Source organism: Geotrypetes seraphini, chromosome 13, assembly GCF_902459505.1.
Source record: "Geotrypetes seraphini chromosome 13, aGeoSer1.1, whole genome shotgun sequence".
NCBI lineage: Eukaryota > Metazoa > Chordata > Amphibia > Gymnophiona > Dermophiidae > Geotrypetes > Geotrypetes seraphini.
In genome coordinates, this window is record NC_047096.1 from 16,658,903 (window position 1) to 16,674,353 (window position 15,451).

Sequence of the window (15,451 nt, forward strand, 5' to 3'; positions counted from 1 at the left end):
AGAGAACAGAAAATAATGCAGGGCAGCGTTAACTCAGGGAAACCGGCAAGTTTTCTTTTCTTTAGTTTGTTTTAAACAAAACAAGCGCACAAAGCAAGATGTCAAAAATGAAAAAAAAAAAAACACAAAATTTTATTTATTCACTTTTCTATACCGTTCTCCCAGGGGAGCTCAGAACGGTTTACATGGATTTATTCAGGTACTCAAGCATTTTTCCCTGTCTGTCCCGGCGGGCTCACAATCTACCTAATGTACCTGGGGCAATGGGGTATGAGGACCAGGCCACACCCTGCTCGCCATCCAACCTTTGGCTCAGCTCCTCCCCTCCCCTTATTTATAAATATATTGAAGAGCACAGGCCCGAGCACCGAACCCTGCGGCACTTCACTTGTGATGCTTTTCCAGTCCTAGTATTGTCCATATACATTGTCCCACAGCTGCAGGGTTGAAAAGGGACAAGAACAAACCCCAATCATTTCTGTGTTGTGCCTGCCATATTAAAAAAAAAAAAAAAAAGACATGTAATTGGAAATGAGAGCAACATTCCAGAGCTGAGATTGTGATGTCATAATGCTTCATTCCACAGTGCCTCAGAGCTCACGTAAGAATAGCCATACTGAGTCAGACCAATGGTACATCAAGCCCAGTAGCCCATTCTCACAGTGGCCAATCTAGGTCCCTAGTACCTGGCCAACACCCAAAGTGTAGCAACATTCCAGAATCTCAAAGAATAGTAAGATTCTGGAACCCCAATGACAGCAACATTCCAGAGCTGAGATTGTGATGTCATAATGCCTCATCCAACCAATGTCTAAAATCCAACCTCGTCAGTGATGTAACAATGGCTTAATTGTCCTATACTTGCCTCACATAAGAACATAAGAATAGACTTACTGGGTCAGACCAATGGTCCATCAAGCCCAGTAGCCTGTTCTCATGGTGGCCAATCCAGGTCCCTAGTACCTGGCCAACACCCAAAGTGTAGCAACATTCCAGCATCTCAAAGAATAGCAAGCAACATTCCAGAGATGAGATTGTGATGTCATAATGCCTCATCCAACCAATGTCTAAAAGCCAACCTCATCAGTGATGTTACAATGGCTTGATTGTCCTATACTTGGCTCACGTAAGAATAGCCATACTGGGTCAGACCAATGGTCCATCAAGCCCAGTAGCCCATTCTCACAGTGGCCAATCTAGGTCCCTAGTACCTCGCCAACACCCAAAGTGTAGCAACATTCCAGCATCTCAAAGAATAGCAAGCAACATTCCAGAGATGAGATTGTGATGTCATAATGCCTCATCCAACCAATGTCTAAAAGTGATGTAACAATGGCTTAATTGTCCTATACTTGGCTCACATAAGAACATAAGAATAGACTTACTGGGTCAGACCAATGGTCCATCAAACCCAGTAGCCTGTTCTCATGGTGGCCAATCCAGGTCACTAGTACCTGGCCAAAATCCATGAGTATAAAATGGGGGGGAGATTTCTGGAAGACACCGGACTTGAGAGAGACTTGGGTGTGCTAGTGGATCCATCCATGAAACCATCCGCATAGTGTGCAGCAGCCTCGAAGAAAGCCAACAGGATGCTGGGCATCATCAAGAGGGGCATATCAACCAGGATGCGGGAAGTCATCATGCCGCTGTATCGAGCGATGGTGCGCCCACATCTGGAATACTGCGTTCAATATTGGTCGCCGCACCTCAAGAAGGACATGGCAGTTCTTGAGAGAGTCCAAAGGAGGGCAACGAAACTGGTAAGAGGGCTGGAAAACTGCCCATATGCTGAGAGGCTGGATAAACTGGGGCTCTTCTCTCTGGAAAAGAGGAGGCTCAGGGGGGATATGATAGAGACCTTCAAAATACTTAGGGGCATAGAGAGGATGGACAGGGACAGGTTCTTCAGACTAAAAGGGACGACAGGTACGAGGGGGCACTCAGAGAAACTGAAGGGAGATAGGTTCAAATCAAATGCAAGGAAGTTTTTCTTCACCCAAAGGGTCGTGGATAAAATGGAATGCGCTCCCGGAGGAAGTGATCCGGCAGAGTACAGTACAGGGATTCAAACAGGGATTGGACAGATTCCTGAGGGAAAAGGGGATCGTGGGGTACTGAGGGAGGTGCTGGGGTGTTGCATAAGTATAGACAGCTCACCAGGTCGTGCAGGTGCAAGGCCGGAGGGTTATGACATTGATGGGAAGATAGGACTTCGATGAGAAACCTAGGGGGCAAGGGGGCCCCTTCTGGTGATTAAGGCAGGTCATGACCTGTTGGGCCGCCGCGGGGGCGGACTGCTGGGCGGGATGGACCTCTGGTCTGACCCGGCAGAGGCACTGCTTATGTTATGTTCTTATGTTCTTAAGTAGCAATATTCCATACTACCAATCCAGGGCAAGCAGTGGCCTCCCCCCTGTCTTTGTCAATAACAGACTATAGATGTTTTCTGGATTTCCAAAAAGCTTTTGACAAGGTACCTCACGAGCGCCTACTAAAGAAGCTGTGGAGCCATGGGGTGGAAGGGGACGTGCACAGATGGGTCAAAAATTGGCTGGCAGACAGGAAACAGAGGGTAGGAGTAAAGGGACACTACTCTGACTGGAAAGGGGTCACGAGTGGTGTCCTACAGGGGTCAGTGCTGGGACCATTGCTGTTCAATATATTCATTAATGACCTGGAAACAGGGACGAAGTGCAAAGTTATAAAATTTGTGGACGACACAAAACTCTCCAGTAGGGTCAGAACTATTGAGGAATGCAAGGATCTACAAAGTGACCTGAACAAGCTGGGTGAGTGGGCAAATAGATGGCAGAAGAGCTTCAATGTAGAGAAATGTAAAGTCTTGCACATAGGGAAAGGGAACCCGATGTACAGCTATACGATGGGAGGGAGGGTATTGGGGGAAGGCAACCTTGAAAAAGACTTGGGGGTATTGGTGGATACAACGATGAAGCCAGTGGCATAATGTGCAGCGGCCTCAAAAAAGGCGAACAGAATGTTAGGTGTTATTAAAAAAGGTATCACTACCAGAACGAGGGAAGTTATCCTGCCACTATATCGAGCGATGGTGCGCCCGCATCTGGAGTACTGTGTCCAATACTGGTCGCTGCACCTTAAGAAGGATATGGTGATGCTCGAGAGGGTCCAGAGAAGAGCAACAAAAATGATTAAGGGCATGGAAAACCTTGCTTATACCGAAAGGCTGGAGAGGCTGGGGCTCTTTACCCTGAAAAAGCGGAGACTTAGAGGGGACTTGATAGAGACCTATAAAATCATGAAAGGTAGAGATAAGGTAGAGAGGGATAGATTCTTCAGGCTAGCAGGGACATCAAAAACAAGAGGGCACTCAGAAAAACTGAAAGGAGACAGATTCAAGACAAATGTTCGGAAGTACTTCTTCACTCAGAGGGTGATGGACACCTGGATTGCGCTTCCAGGAGAGGTGATAGGACAAAGTACAATAATGGGTTTCAAAAAGGGCTTGGATGACTTCTTGAAGGAGAAAGGGATTACAGGGTATAGATAGAGGGGTACTTTACAAGGTACTTCAGGATTAGGGCATAAACAAGTCAGGTGGAGGGAACTTACAGGTCAAGGACCTGGAGGGCCGCCGCGGGAGCGGACTGCTGGGCGCGATGGACCCCTGGTCTGACCCGACAGAGGCAATACTTATGTTCTTCCAGGACCTTGTCCAAACCTTTCTTAAAACCAGCTACTTCATCATCAGCCAATAACCTCTTGGCCCACCCAGGCTGCCCAGTTGCCACTCACTGTCTACTCTTCCGCTGCAAACAGTAATCAGTCTCTCCTGTGCTCCTCTTCATACTAAACTATATCATCACTTTCTTTATCTGTGTCAAGCTGGGCTGAAATTCTTCCATACAATTGCACAGCACTGAGAGAAAAGCTGCTCCTTCGCAAAGAAAATGCCCTTTAAAATAGGACTTTCTTTGTGACAAGAACTTGAGTCATGCAGGACAATTACTAGCTCCCTTGTTACTGGTGCCTCGACTCATTGCTGATAATGGAGTAACTCTAATACCCTGTTTCCCCCAAAATAAGACCTATCCTGAAAATAAGCCCTAGCATGATTTTTAAAGATGCTCCTAATATAAGCCCTACCCCAAAAATAAGCCCTAGTTAAGATCGACCCCTGAAGCCAAAACACCCCTGAATGTCCCCGATATTCCTCGACTCTATCCCTGACACTAGTGCTGCTCAATTTGCCCCAAAAATCGGACTAAAACAGTACGAGTTAATGGTAATCCCCATTAATAACTTCCCCCCTTAGTGTGAAGAGTTGAGATTGTGATGTCATAATGTCTCATTCCACCAATGCCTAAGAGCCAGCCTCATCAGTGATGTCACAATGGCATCAGTGCCCTATACTTGGTTCACTTTTATCATATATAGCAGTGATTTTGATTTCTAGAGATATTTTTTTTTTCTTTAATTAGGGGGGGAAAGTTATCTGTTCTTGGGTTAACATTAAGAGTTATTTTACTTTAACCTTGGTTACTAGTAACTAGGTCTCATTACATAAAATAGGCCCTGTGATAAAATGGCATGAGTTAGTAGTGAAATAAGTCTCAACAGTAGCCCATTTGCCCTTAATAGTCTTGGTTGAGTAAGAAAGAGAAAAAAAAATAGGCAGATCAGTCAGTTCATTAAAGCTCTTAGGAAAACAGAATCTCTCTCCAAACTACCAATGAGATACGCAGCTGCGTGGGAGGCAGCTATAATAAGCCTCTTAACTTTAGCCCTTGACTCGACAAATAGCTCAGATAGTGTCTGCCACTTGACAAGAGAATGCAGAAGAAAAAAGCTGCTTGCTCAAGACACAGAGCTTTTCCACCAGCTGTTCTCTTCTTTGCACGGCTTGCAAAGCAAAGTGCTCCCAAGTGGTGCGAGCACTGGCACTGAAGCTCATCCCTCTACCCACAGTGGAACTGGCCCTTTTAAAGCCAATATTTTCAGGGTTACTGGCCATAGTAGCATTCAGCCTTGGCTCTGTCATTTCACCGAGGCAGATGGCAGCAATTACCCTAAGAAAAAGCAGGACTGGCCACTGTGTTCATTTACTGAGGCAAAATTTCCACATCCCTTCCGATTCAGCCCTAGATATCACTTTGCCAACAGGATAGGATTGGGTTCTTTGAGCCCATAAGTTCTGCGAATTCCAAGTCAGATTTATTCATTTCATTTCTAAATAACATTTCATAGTTTTAGCAAAACGTTCAGCCCTCGGTTGGCCTCTTTATGCCAGAACTGAACAGCCAGCTGATTACTTTCTATGAGAACACAGCTTGAGCCTAACATCTCATTTTCATCAGGTTCACGGGTTTTAGACAGGAAACTCAAGCTTTTCCAGGCGCTCTGGACACCCTGTGTTGATTTTGCTTTTAGCGACATCCATAGGCGCTGAAAATCTGGGTTAAAGATCCATCAGCTGTCTCAAGGGCAAGAAGGAAGCAGATACGTTAAGGAGACGTGCTAGAAAAAGAGCATGTATATAATTTTCATTCCTTGTCAGGCTCTTGCAAGCTTTAGTGATGTGAGCTTGTCAGCAATATGTCCAAATCATTTTAAGCATCTCTCTGGAAGTCACCACCGTCAGATGCAATAGTAAACTGCTGCAGATTCGGATCATCCTGGAACAAAATGAGAATGATCCGCTTCGACCTGGACGTAGGAGCGAAACATCGGTCCAGAACGACGGCCACGGCACTGAACTTCCGAAAAAGGAATAACAAAGGGATGAGACTCATGGTGGGAAAAAAGATTAAAAAGAGGATAAGCACTGTAAAAACGCTAGAGCAAGCTTGGTCCCTTTTTAAGGACACAGTCACCGAGGCGCAAAATCTATATATACCACGTATCAACAAGGGATCCAAGAGGAAAAAGAACAAGAAACTGGTGTGGCTCACTGTAGAGGTGAAGGAATAGATCAGAGACAAAAAAACTTTGTTTAAGGAATGGAAAAGGTCAAGAACAGACGAAAACTGGAATAAGCACAAACAACATCAATGCAGGTGCCATAAGGCGGTAAAAGGAGCCAAAATAGCCTATGAGGAAAAAATAGCCAAGGAGGTGAAAAACTTCAAGCCATTCTTTCAATATATTAAGGGAACTGACCTGCAAAGGAAGCGGTGGGACCGTTGGATGACCATGGAATAAAGGGAGTGCTAAAGGAGGACAAAGCAATCGCCGACAAACTGAACACATTTTTTGCGTCTGTATTTAACGAAGAGGATATACATAGTATACCTGAACCCATCAGGCTATATGCTGTAAATGAAGACAGGAAATTGACAGGGTTGACAGTCAATCTAGAAGAGGTATGCAGGCAGATCGATAGGCTTAAGAGCGATAAATCCCCGGGACCAGATGGCATCCATCCGAGGGTCATCAAGGAACTGAAAGGGACTATAGCTGAACTGCTTCAACTAAAAGCCAATCTGTCGATCAAATCGGGAAAGATTCCGGAGGACTGGAAGCTGGCAAATGTTATGCCAATCTTCAAAAAAGGTTCGAGGGGAGATCCGGGAAACTACAGACCTCGGTACCGGGAAATATGGTAGAGGCGCTGATAAAGAACCACATCATTGATCACCTTGACGGACACGGGCTGATGAGGACCAGCCAGCATGGTTTCAGCAAAGGCAGATCTTGTTTGACGAACTTGCTGCACTTCTTCGAGGGAGTAAACAGGCAGATAGACAAGGGCGATCCGGCTGACATTGTATATCTAGATTTTCAAAAGGTGTTCGACAAGGTTCCACATGAACGACTACTTCGGAAAATTGCGAGCTATGGAATCAAGGGTGAAATACTCACATGGATTAAAAACTGGCTGGAGCATAGGAAACAGAGAGTGGGGGTAAATGGACAACACTCGGACTGGAAGAGCATCACCAGTGGGGTGCCGCAGGGCTCGGTGCTTGGACCCGCACTCTTCAACATCTTTATAAATGATCTGGACATTGGTACAAGTGAGGTGATTAAATTTGCGGATGATATGAAGTTATTCAAAGTAGTGAAGATACAGGGGGATTGCAAAGATCTGCAACGTGACATAATCAAGCTCGAGAAATGGGCATCGACATGGCAAATTAGGTTCAACGTGGATAAGTGTAAAGTGATGCATGTCGGTAACAAAAATCTCATGCACGAATACAGGATATCCGGGGCGGTACTTGGAGAGACCCCCAGGAAAGAGACTTGGGAGTTCTGATCGACAAGTCGATGAAGCTGTCCGCGCAATATGTGGCAGCGGCGGCGAAAAGGGCAAACAGAATGCTAGGAATGATTAAGAAGGGGATAACGAACAGATCGGAGGTTATCATACCGCTGTATCGGGCCATGGTGCATCCTCACCTGGAGTACTGTATCCACCACTGGTCGCCATACATGAAGAAGAACACGGTACTACTCGAAAAGGTCCAGAGAAGAGCGACTAAAATGGTTAAGAGGCTGGAGGAGTTGCCGTACAGTGAGAGATTGGAGAAAGTGGGCCTCTTCTCCCTTGAAAAGAGGAGACTGCGAGGGGACATAATTGAAACATTCAAAATACTGAAGGGAATAGACTTAGCAGATAAAGTCAGATTGTTCACCCTCTCCAAGGAAGGGAGAACAAGAGGGATCTCTAAAATTGAAAGGGGATAGATTCCGTAGAACCAGAGAGTGGTGGGGAGCTGGAATGACTTAGATTCAAGAAAGGTTTCAACCTTCAGTTCCCCTTCCCTTTGTTATTCTTTCCCTTGAGTGTTTTCTTTCTTTCTATCAATTGTAGTTCTAACCTTTCTTCCCTTTTGTTCCCGTTTGTCAAGGTCTTTAAAAAAAAAAAAAAAAAGTCATTTCCCCTGGTTTGTTTTTTGTTTAAATTGTATTTTAATTGGCGCATTGTTTTGGCGTTTTTGTACACCGCCTAGAAGGCTTGATTGGGCGGTATAAGAAATTTTAAATAAACTTATAGGGGAAAACACCCTCCAGGGATTCAAGACAAAGTTGGACAAGTTCCTGCTAAACTGGAACGTACGCAGGTGATACTGGACTCATTTAGAGCACTGGTCTTTGACCTGGGGGCCGCCACGTGAGTGGACTGCTGGGCAGGATGGACCATTGGTCTGACCCAGAAGCGGCAATTCTTATGTTCTTATGACACGGGGATAAATTTTTCCCCGTCCTTGCGGGAACTCATTTTCCCGTCTCTGCCCCATTTCTGCAAGCTCAGTCCTCATCTGCACAAGCCTAAAACACTTTAAAATCATAAGTAGCAACATTCTAGAGCTCAAATTGTGATGTCATAATGCCTCATTCCACCAATGCCTAAGCTCCGTCCTCATCTGCACAAGCCTCAAACACTTTAAAATCATAAGTAGCAACGTTCTAGAGCTCAGATTGTGATGTCATAATGCCTCATTCCACCAATGCCTAAGCTCCGTCCTCATCTGCACAAGCCTCAAACACTTTAAAATCATAAGTAGCAACATTCTAGAGCTCAGATTGTGATGTCATAATGCCTCATTCAACCAGTGCCTAAGCTCCGTCCTCATCTGCACAAGCCTCAAACACTTTAAAATCATAAGTAGCAACATTCTAGAGCTCAGATTGTGATGTCATAATGCCTCATTCCACCAATGCCTAAGCTCTGTCCTCATCTGCACAAGCCTCAAACACTTTAAAATCATAAGTAGCAACATTCTAGAGCTCAAATTGTGATGTCATAATGCCTCATTCCACCAATGCCTAAGCTCCGTCCTCATCTGCACAAGCCTCAAACACTTTAAAATCCTAAGTAGCAACATTCTAGAGCTCAGATTGTGATGTCATAATGCCTCATTCCACCAATGCCTAAGCTCTGTCCTCATCTGCACAAGCCTCAAACACTTTAAAATCATAAGTAGCAACATTCTAGAGCTCAGATTGTGATGTCATAATGCCTCATTCCACCAATGCCTAAGCTCTGTCCTCATCTGCACAAGCCTCAAACACTTTAAAATCATAAGTAGCAACATTCTAGAGCTCAAATTGTGATGTCATAATGCCTCATTCCACCAATGCCTAAGCTCCGTCCTCATCTGCACAAGCCTCAAACACTTTAAAATCCTAAGTAGCAACATTCTAGAGCTCAGATTGTGATGTCATAATGCCTCATTCCACCAATGCCTAAGCTCCGTCCTCATCTGCACAAGCCTCAAACACTTTAAAATCCTAAGTAGCAACATTCTAGAGCTCAGATTGTGATGTCATAATGCCTCATTCCACCAATGCCTAAGCTCTGTCCTCATCTGCACAAGCCTCAAACACTTTAAAATCCTAAGTAGCAACATTCTAGAGCTCAGATTGTGATGTCATAATGCCTCATTCCACCAATGCCTAAGCTCCGTCCTCATCTGCACAAGCCTCAAACACTTTAAAATCCTAAGTAGCATCATTCTAGAGCTCAGATTGTGATGTCATAATGCCTCATTCAACCAGTGTCTAAGCTCCGTCCTCATCTGCACAAGCCTCAAACACTTTAAAATCCTAAGTAGCAACATTCTAGAGCTCAGATTGTGATGTCATAATGCCTCATTCCACCAATGCCTAAGCTCTGTCCTCATCTGCACAAGCCTCAAACACTTTAAAATCATAAGTAGCAACATTCTAGAGCTCAAATTGTGATGTCATAATGCCTCATTCCACCAATGCCTAAGCTCCGTCCTCATCTGCACAAGCCTCAAACACTTTAAAATCCTAAGTAGCAACATTCTAGAGCTCAGATTGTGATGTCATAATGCCTCATTCAACCAGTGCCTAAGCTCTGTCCTCATCTGCACAAGCCTCAAACCCTTTAAAATCATAAGTAGCAACATTCTAGAGCTCAGATTGTGATGTCATAATGCCTCATTCCACCAATGCCTAAGCTCTGTCCTCATCTGCACAAGCCTCAAACACTTTAAAATCATAAGTGTATGAGGTTTTTGCGGTTAAGGCAAAGCTCACAGGAATGTGTCAGGGACAGTGACAGCGACAAAACTCATGGAGACGGAACAGGGAAATTGAGTTCCTGCAGGGTCGGGGACAAATTTGGCCCCATGTCATTCTCTAATAAACATTTTACTAGAGATGGTTGATGGCTTTGTAGCAGTGGGGGGCAGCTCATCTGCTTAGCTAGGGTTCAGCCAACCCACAATGGCAACACCTAGTGATCAGACCTTGTATATGCATCCAAACTGGGCTTCAGTGGATTTCATAAACTGGGCCTTTGCCCAAGCACCATCACTGCAATGAGAGGGCTTGATGCCCTCCTGCCCCATGTAGTTATGAATGAAGATTCATGGTTTTGATTTAGCTAGAAGGAACAAGAAGAAACTTTCAGGCTATATTTATTCTTCATCCGGGTGACCTGTGTTTGCTAACTGCTGTCTGTCTTGAATCATCTTTCACACATATGTTCCTTTTAAATATTTTCACAATGTTACCATGTCCCAGACCATTCCTTCCATGAAATTTGTTGAGATTTGTCACTCTTGTCCATGGACTTCCGATGATGAGGTAACCAGATCATTGCTCCACGATCCCGATACGCCCAGTTTCACCAGCAGCCGCACATGTTGGCTTCCACCATAAAAACTCTTCCAGTTAAGGAGGGAAGTTATGAACACCGGGGCTCCCGTTAAGACAGGTTATTTTACTGTTAGTCTGGATTTGTAGTGAAATCACCCATCTTAATGAAAGTCCACGTTGATAATTTCTTCCCTGAGTCCATCTTAGTCTCTAGCAAGATCAGAAGCCTAAGTGAAAATCTGTTAATCTACTGAATATACAGACATAATAATTTTTATCCACATCAAAAAACAGGTGGGTAATTGAGTCCATAAATCGGGTTGATTTCTGGGGGGGGGGGGGGCTGGAGAGGTACACGCAGACCTCTTGTTCCTACATGCCTTACTGAACATTTTGCCCCAAGGTAGGGCTTCACTGTCAAAAAGAGGATGGCAGCTTGAAAATGGGTTATCTTTGCCTACCCAGAATGGCTGCTCTGGGGACGATTGCCACATCACATCCTTCTTGAATACGGTCTCATTTCCTTCGTTTTTACACACACATTTCTTTCATGACTTGACAGTGGCTTGGAGTTTAAAACGGAAAATGTCTATGGAAAGAAGCCAGTTACAGCAATTCCTCCCAGGACCAGAGACTGCCAGGGATGAAACAAGGTAACTAAATCAAACAAAAGCAATAACAGAGACATCAGAAGAGTGTTTTGGCTTTATAGAATGCCTGTCAGCCAAAGAGGATTTTTTTTGGTAGGTTTATGGTTTGATTATTCAGAAATGACAACTTGGCAGCAGGTTTCTGGGTATTAAAATGTTTAGACTGAAAGGAGGAACAATCTTCTATATATTTTTGGATGAGATACAGGGAAATTAAATGCACTGGCCAATGTGTATGTGCGGGGGGGAGGGGGGGGGCAGGCAGAGAGTCTCAGGACTAGAATAGCAGGATATGCAGAGACAGGATTGCAGCCATATATAAGTCTCAGTATTGGAATAGCTGAATATACTGAAGGCCAGGAGAACTGGGGCATGGGCAAAGCAGGGTGTATGCGTGATTAGGGGGGTAAGGGTGTGCTAAAGGGCAGGATTAAATATTTTGGCACAAATCTGTGATAACGCTGCAACTCCAAAGAGCTCATAAAATTTAAAGACCCTGTTTTGAGCTTTCATGTTTATGCATGAGATTCTGGGCTTCCAGTGAATCTCCAGCTGTTTCCAGATGGCGGGGTTGAATAAGGAGGCAACATGCTCACAGATGATGCTTGTTAACCTCAGAGTGATCTTTGATCCTCTCTCGTCTTTTCTAGGCCCATCCAAGGCACAGGGTGGAAATTCTGCAGACCAAGAACCGGGGAAATCAGGGTTCAAATACCGCTGATGCTTCTTGTTGTCTCTTCCGTCACGGCCCCCCAAATCTGGAATTCACTCCCAATTAACATAAGGAAAGAAAAATTACTTGGTAAGTTTAAAAGTCTCCTGAAAAGCTGGCGTTTAAAGGATGCTTTTAACTGAGTTATGCTTATTTTAGATCCTAAGGACGCTCGTTAGAGTAATAATAAGGTTGATAAGCGAAAATTGAGCGGGTAATCCTTTCCCCCATCCTTTTGTTTCATCACCTTGCCCTTTTTGATTTGATTTACAAATTGTACTTAATCCTTTTTTAAAAAAAATTTTTCCTTCTGTGTTTGTCTGGTACACAGGCGTGTTAATTGTCTGTTTTGAGTAATGTGTTTTTTCTTTGTTTAACCCCACAGTGACGTAGCGAGGATTGAGAGGCACCTGGGCTGGTGTTGACCCTCCCCTCCCCTCTTCTCTGCCCCCATTCCATCCACACCTTCCCCGCTCCTCCCCCTTGCCATGTGCAGGTGGCCCGTACCTCTTAAACATTCACGTTGCGAGCAGCCGCCCTAAACTGCTGCTTGCGCCAGCGTCAGCTCTTTCTCTGATGTCACTTCCTGGCGCAGGTCCAGGAAGTGATGTCAAAGGAAGAGCCGACACTGGCGTGAGCAGCAGGGTGGGGTTGGTGCTCACGCCACGAACGTTAGGTCCTGGGGAAGGGAAGTGGCGTGAGCATGAGGTAGCTGGGGGCAGAGAGGAGGGTGGGTGCTGGTGCCCCCACCAAGACGGCACCTGGGGTGGACCTCCCCCCCCTTTACTTTGCCACTGTCACACCAGAAAAGAGATGCCTAAATTATACAGGTATATTCACAGCATAATTACCGTATGTGAAATTCATACACAAAACTAGGGTTACCATATGGCTTCAGAAAAAGGAAGTTTTACTTCCATTGCTTTCAATGAAAGTAAAACCCAGATGAAAGATTTTGAGCCCGTCAGGACAGACAGGGAAAAATGCTTAAATACCTGTAAACTGTCCTGAGCTTCTCTGGGAGAATGGTAGAGGAAATTAAATAAATAAATATTTCAATCTGTTCTCATTGCTTTCAGTGGAAGTAAAACTCAGATGTCTCAATCCATCCTTTTTTTTTTTTCTAGAGCCATTTGGTAACCTTACGAATACTGTCCCAACACCATGGTCACAATTTGAAGTGAAACTTAACTAGGATCTAGGCCAGTATATCTCATACTGTGTGCCAAGGCCCACTAGTATGCCTCCTGAGATTTCAGGTGTGCCACGGTAAACTGGGGAGGAAGAGAGGTACCGGCACCAGCTGACTGCCCACAGGACGTACCTCTCGTGGCAATCGGTGGGCACCAGCACCTACTCTTCTCGCTGGCCCGCTTCCTGTCTGGCACACCCCCCGCCCCCCCGGCGTCTCAGGGTACGCCTGGAGGGCCTTCACATACACGCAGACATCGACATGATGATGTCACGCATGCACGTGATGTCATCACGGCGATATCCGTGCACTTCCAGGTGCCTCGAGCCACGGCCACTACTTTTAGTGTGCCGTGGCTCGAGAAAGTTTGCGGGACATTGATCTAGGCAGTGCTTTGAAACCTGAACGGTTGAAGCGCCATATCTTATGGTTTGCAATTTAAAAAAAAAACAAAAAACACAACTTTACAAATCGGACAGACAGATCCTTTAATCATTTCACCCACTATATTCAAATGTAAAGCGGAGGAGGGATGAGCCATTTATCATGCTTTAAGTAGATTTCTCTTAAATGCGGAAAGAAAAATGAGTGTGCCTTATCTTCCTTGAGGTGTGTAATTCCTTTTCTTTTATTATTCACCTGGCTTAATTTGTTAAAAAAAAACAACACAAAAAACAAATAAATCAGACATTACGAGATCCTAGACCTGTTCCTTGCACAGAACTGTTTGACGAATTACCTGAACGCCACGGTTCCTGCGATTCGGGTATTAATCTGTGGAGCTCCAGAGATACAGAACAGAGAATGGCACGAAGAAAAAAATTTTCTCCGTCCCTGTGGGGAACTCATTTTCCCATCCCATCCCAGTGAGTTCTTTTCATGTCCCTGCCCCATTTGCAAACATCAAACACTTTAAAATCATAAGTGTTTGAGAGCTTACAGGAATGGGGGGCAGGGACAGTGCCAAAAACCCGCAGGGATGGGACGGGGACATTGAGTTCTTGTGGGGATGGGAAAAAATTTGTCCCCGTGTCATTCTACAGAACATGCCACCTTGGGATAGCCAGGCTCAGGGAATTAGTGCAAGGCCACAGAACTTGTCTCCTCAGCTAGCAAAGATGAAAACTGCATGATGGGCCTATTTTAAAGCCCATTGTATAATTCACGATTAGTTATACAAATTCAAAGCTGGAAAAGGAACGCCATTTCTTAGATATGTTTGTCCTCAGTGCACCTATCGTTATGAACCATTAAAATATGCAACAAAAAAACCCCATCCAAAAGAAAAATGCACAAAATAAGCCATTTCGATTTGGCTGGGGCCAGCATTTTTAGTAGACTGGACACACAGATAGCGGTGCACCCTGGGGGGCACTGCAGTGAACTTCATACATCTCACTATAACCCTTTTATAGTGTACTAGCTGATGCCCCGGCGTTGCACGGGTATTTAATTATAGCAATAACACTGTAAATGGATTCAAATAAAGATACTTTATAGTGGTGAATGAAATTATTTTTTTACAGCTTTATAAAAAGTACAATATTCAAATTATAATGTGAAATATTTGACAAAATGAATACAATACAACTAACACAAAACTTGATTATAAACAACATTTTTAGTTTCACCTCCAGGAGCAAGAACATATAAATTCTTGGGTGAACCCACCCTTGAGCAAGCAACATAGAGTTGTCCATGGGAAAAACAGGGGGATCTTAAATCCACTCCACAGTATGTAATAGTCTGTCCCTGTGATTTGTTGATTGTGATAGAGAATGCAAGTCTCACTGGAATTTGCAAGCTCTTAAACTGAAAAGGAAGATGTGTTGGAATAAGTGGCATCCAAAAGTTTCAGTATTGATTTAAACAACTCAATATGTGGAAACTCAGGTTGAAAAGAAACTCCATGCAGTTTTTTCCCGGTTCAGAATGGAACCTGTGTTCCTAGTTCAGCATATGTGAGTACTCATGTAATGTAATAACATTATGAACTGGGGTGCATGAAGGAAACAGTTACAAACACAGTTAGAACATACAAACACTATATGTATGGTGTCCGTGGTAGAATAGAAACGATGTCCCTAGTAGTTATAGTATCATAGAAAGTGTTTTATAGTTGGAATTACTGTGAGAATGGCAGCTTTTTACATTTTTACCATTGACATGAATGGGTGAAATCTGATTTTCTGTTTGAAGCTCCGCCCACGTGTGCAGGTGGGCCGCAAGACCCCCAGAACATATCACCCCAGGTAGTGAGGGATCTGCATACCAAGTTTCGTTCATATCGGTCAAGCCGTTTTTGAATTACTGTGAGAATGGCAGCTTTTTACATTTTTACCA

The 15,451-nt window shown here is 44.3% G+C and overlaps 1 protein-coding gene across 5 annotated transcripts in view; it reads right to left on the reverse strand.

The window, feature by feature from the left end:
- LOC117347756 (copine-5-like) overlaps positions 1-15,451 on the reverse strand; it is a 226,218-nt gene that overhangs the window by 107,728 nt on the left and 103,039 nt on the right. The gene's annotated exons all lie outside the window — the stretch shown is intronic.